Raw genomic sequence first — 5,162 nt, forward strand, 5'->3', positions numbered from 1 at the left:
TTACCGGTAACGCGTTACTTTTGATAGTAACTAATACTGTAACGCGTTACTTTTTAAAAAAAAGTAACTTCATTAGCGTTACTGTATGGTGCGTTACCCGTTACTTTTTTAAATGAATTCATTTCGGCTGAAGTGTAGACTACAGTCTAACCTGCTTACAGCAGCGTCACATTGTAGGATTGGTGGATGAAACACTAAACAGGAAGAAGATGCACTGTAGGATTGGTGGATTACCCTCTGTATACACGAAGAAGACGCACTGTGGGCGTGTCTCCGTTTATTCAGGTCTGTGCGGCAGTAATGGCAAGTCGAGGCGAGAGCAAGACGAGTTTCTCAAAGTGGAAATATGCTCATTATTTCACTTTAGTTGAGTATAAAGACAAAAACTTTTAAGTCAAATGTAAGCTGTGTCTTTCTGGTTCGAAGCTCGTATCTACTGCGATAAACAACAACTGCAATCTGTTGAAGCTCCTCCAGGAACACCATGCTAGAAGCTAAAAGCTAACCCGGTGTTCTGTTTTACATTGTTGATAGTTTTCATACTTCAGCTGTAAAAGGAACATGTTTAAGAGCTCAACACAACAGCAGAAGCCACTTTAGATTTTGATTGTGAATATATTATTCAGCTTGTTTTGTTATTTATCCTAGAAATCCTTGTGATATATCAGTTTGTGCTGCTCTGACTTAAATAAAATAGTGTTTAAAAATTACTTTGTGTTTAAGTCAGTTTTGTGTTTGTATAGACCATAACGCATAAAAGGGCATTAATGGAAACATTAAAGAAGGTTCTTTAAATAAGTAACTAAAAAGTTACTTTTAACAGTAACGCATTACTTTTTGTTGTAAGTAATCAACAAAGTAATTGAGTTACTTTTTGAATGAAGTAACGAGTAACTGAAACTAGTTACTATTTTTTAGTAACGAGCACAACACTGTGTGTGTGTGTGTGTGTGTGTGTGTGTGTGTGTGTGTGTGTGTGTGTGGGTCAATCAACACTAATTTAAACTAACAAACAAAACTAAAAAAAAATAATTATAACGTTCCTCCTCAGAACATTGATGCTGAACCTAAAAGCTCTGCTACAGTCTCACTATTAGAGAATGTGTGTTACTGAGGAGCAGGTCATGTGACTCTCAGAGAGATGATCTTACCTCAGTATCTCCAGTTTACAGTGAGGATTCTCCAGTACAGCAGACAGACACTTCACTCCTGAGTCTCCTACTTTATTCACAGACAGATTCAGTTCTCTCAGGTGTGAGGGGTTTGATCTCAGAGCTGAAGCGAGAGCAGCACAGCCTTCATCTGATACTCCACAATCACACAACCTGCAGATACACAATGACACACACTTCACTCTCTCAGTTTCTACACATTACACATCCTTTGTGTTCTCCCTCGTTCCTGCAGTGTTGGTGTGAGAACCTTCATCTGCAAACGGAGCAGAGGGGAATCTCTGACAATGAAGAATAATTTGGTAAGACGTCTAGAAACAGGTTGAAAAAGCAATGATGAAGATGGACAGTGATATAAAGAAGGCAATTGTGTTCTGTTTTTGGTTTTGTGTTTCTTCCTATACAGTGTATTTTAAATCTGTGGTATGGTTTTGTTTCCTTTGCAGACTCTTCTGAAGCCCCAAAACTGATAATGGTCATGGTGACAGCATGGCCAAGTGTTTTTTCCCCATAACAGCCCTTTATGCAGAGCCGTTCACATCGTGTGCAGAATGAAGGCATACGGAAAAAGATTTATTACTTGCTCAGCAAATATCTGCACACTGTAAAATCAAATAGTATTTTTCTAGTGAAGTATACTATTATGTTTACTTAAATCTGACTAAAATATTGAGTTTACTAAAAATAGTTAATTATTGGTAAAATGTTAAAATAAATATTTGAGATTACTAATAAAAATTAAGTAATATTACTTGAAATATTTAAGACATTTTATTGGGCATGCGCAATAAAGCACAACCCCCCTCCCCCACACTTTGCTAAAGCTTGTGGACTGAAGACGGTTTGAGCATCTACTGATTAAGGTCATTAATTAAAGCATATTTTTGTTTCCCTTAATTAATATTACTTTGCAGAACATGTTAGGAACTTTTAAACTTGTCTTTACATAATCATCTTTTGGACGGTTTGTAGCTTTGAACACCTCGTGTTGGAAACCAACATCTAAAATGTTATTTTGCACTTTAGATCTGTAAAATCGGATTGCCGGGGAGGGGCGAGATGGGGTTCACCAGATGTTGGAAGGAAGGGGAAAAAAAACGGGATATGGGAGGCAAAAAATCGAGAAGAAAAAAAACGGGACATGGGAGACATAAAACTGTCTTACACCGAGGGCACAAGTTTTGACTGAATACACCGTCAAACTGTAAGCACCGCGCAAAAATACAAACGTAGCGTTAATTACGCAGCCGCTCTGAATGTCGCCAGCGCGTGCACTGCGCGTGCATCTTTTAAAAGACAGCGTTGAAGTGTAGGTTACTGAATAGTACAGATTAAAGCTGCGTGTTTACATTTTATAAGAAGTAGTTCACCAAACATTTTTCACATGACTTGCATGATAATTTGCATGATAATTAGATTTTTTTCAATAGTTAATACCAATAGTATTGTTCATTGTTAAAGTAGTGGATTAATTCATTTTATTGGTAATATTTAATGCTAAATGAGCATGTAAACTTCATTACAAGTTACTCTGCCTTTACCTTGCCTTTAACTTCATTCATTTTTTCTTTTTTTTTCTTTTTAGGTTTCCTGTTGCCTCCACTCAGATTGCCCATGTACTTTTACGCCACTTAATACACTGAAAGTACATCTTTCAGAAATCCATCTGTGGCAGCGGGGGCGTGTCGGTTTGTAAATAGAGGGCGGGGCCGGGTGCAGGTAGGCAGGGGATTGCCTCACCTGAAGCTGGTTTTGATCTAACGACTGTTCTCTCTTTCCAGTGATTGGAAGGTGCATATAAGGAGGAGAGAGCAGGGGTGTGTGTGCGCTTGTGCGCCAGAGACGTGCTGCGTGGGCAACAAGCAGACAGACACTATATTAAACAGCGGAAATAAATAAAAGCGGCGGTGAAGCCTTTTGCACCTGACCTCTCCCACACCATCCCCCACAAAGAAGTGTGTTATCAGGGAGGTCTAGTAATGGTGTAGTATGTTACAAATGCCATGTTTGTGATTTAGTGGAGCTATGCAGTGACTAATTATGTCTAATAATGTGACTGTAGTGATGTTGCTGTCAGGGGAAAAAGAGGTGCAACAGACAACATGCAGAAGAAAGGCATTAAAAAACCTAGATGGTTTTAATTAAATTTCTTAAAGCTAGTTTTTTTCTTTAGAAACAAATCTTGTTTTACTTTTTCTGCTAGAAAAAGGCCAGTTGATGCCACATTTCTCTCTATTATTGATTATGGTGATCTGTTTTATATAAATGCCCCATCAAAGTGTCTTCAGATGTTGGATGCTGTGTTTCATGGAGCTTTAAGGTTCATATTAAGGTAATTAATGCCAGAATGTACATTTTACAATCAACTTTTCCTTTAAAACAAGATCACACTTTATGCTTCATGTGTATTATTATAAATCGTGCATAATTATTATTTAAGCTAATGTTTGGCATACAGTTTGATGCAGTTCTAAATTCTGGTTTTGTGTACAGTAAGTCTTTCGGTGAAATTTATATTAACTTGTGTGACCTTTGCTTGCCGTACGATTCGTTTTAAAAAAAAAAAAAAAAAAAAAAAAAAAATCACAATTACATATAAAAATTCAGTTTTTAGGATTTTTGGTAAAAATTCTGGATTTGCTTCAGAACGGATCAGGTGTTAGCTACAGCATATGCTAGCTAGCTACCGAGTTATAGCCCTCGTGTAAATTAAAATTATCTTTATTTTGTGGTAAAATTCATTCAAATAACCCATTAAAATTATTCTTTATGCAAATATTTGTTTGTTTTCGTGGTAAGCAGTTTCGAGAAAAAAAATGGGTTTATTTTCTGCTATTTTCCCCGCGAATAAAAGCGCGCGTGCACCGAATATATTTTTTTTATTCCTTCCAGTCAAAACAATGTCTGGAAGGTTCGGAGGTCAAAGCGTGCTCGTGCCTGTCTGTGCTGTGACTGATTTAGAATGTGCAGATGTGTATAGTTTCACCTCTAATATTTTTGTAATAAAAATTAAAGTATACAGTATATCAAAATTGCACAAAAAGTCAGCGCCCGGCTCTATTTATGAATGAATTAACGTGGAGCGAGCGCCACACTTATACATGCTAATACACAAACACACACACCATTGGAAGATAGTCAAATACTACAGGTAATTGAACTTATTTTTTTTTCTTTTCTATTTATTAAATTTTTTTTTACCTTTTTCAGGTCACTGATACCTGCGACTGAGACATTTGAGGTAATTTCCCAATTTGAATCTTCTCAAGGCTAAAATGTCAGCGCTTAAGTTTTGGTCAATTAGTAAAAACTAATCACCGTTTAAGTATAAACATAAAACTTCATCCTGTTTTGATTACAGAAATGATATCAAGTTTATTTGATCTGATGTTCAGTATCTTTGACTCTGTTTTAGATTGCAGCTCCTTGGTGATTCCAGCAGACCTCTTCAGGTATATTATTTTTTCTTCATTTTTGTGTCAGTGGTATAAATGCCAGAGAAGCTGTTGTAATGTTAAAACATTGATGCCATGATTTGTAAATAATATTTAATGTATTTATTTTGCAGACTCTTGGATAAAGACCCCAGCAGATACTCATACAGAGAAATTCATCGTTTCTGTTGTACATTTTTATTGCATTTCATTACTTAGGGTTTAATTATATTTACAGTAGTCTAGATTAGTGAGTTTAGATTTTTCTGTAGGTAAGTTTTAGAATAGTTCTTTAGATTAGATTAGTGTAGGTTAGGTTTTTTATATATTGTAGGTCATATTACCAGCAGATTGTTTCCGTTGTTGTGACTAATTGTTTCCTTTGAGCTGTTTAGAATTTTTTTCAGGTTTCATCCACTTACACCAGAAAGCAAATTTTGAAGTATGTGTCTTAACTGATCAAATAACATAAGTGATCAATAATATTTGTAGGTCATATTGTGATGACTGTACATATGATTTGTACTTTTAAAACAGTTTACTGGTGGAAAGTTTT

At 35.9% G+C, this 5,162-nt stretch overlaps 1 long non-coding RNA gene across 1 annotated transcript; it reads left to right on the forward strand.

The window, feature by feature from the left end:
- Positions 1-2,775: 2,775 nt before the first annotated feature.
- Positions 2,776-5,091, forward strand: LOC124376926. The gene is made up of 4 exons (XR_006924011.1): positions 2,776-3,504; positions 4,383-4,413; positions 4,588-4,624; positions 4,741-5,091. It is a non-coding gene; the product is annotated as an uncharacterized LOC124376926 (long non-coding RNA).
- The last annotated feature ends 71 nt before the right edge of the window (positions 5,092-5,162 follow it).

The sequence above is a fragment of the Silurus meridionalis genome, chromosome 23, assembly GCF_014805685.1.
Source record: "Silurus meridionalis isolate SWU-2019-XX chromosome 23, ASM1480568v1, whole genome shotgun sequence".
In the NCBI taxonomy this organism is placed as follows: domain Eukaryota; kingdom Metazoa; phylum Chordata; class Actinopteri; order Siluriformes; family Siluridae; genus Silurus; species Silurus meridionalis.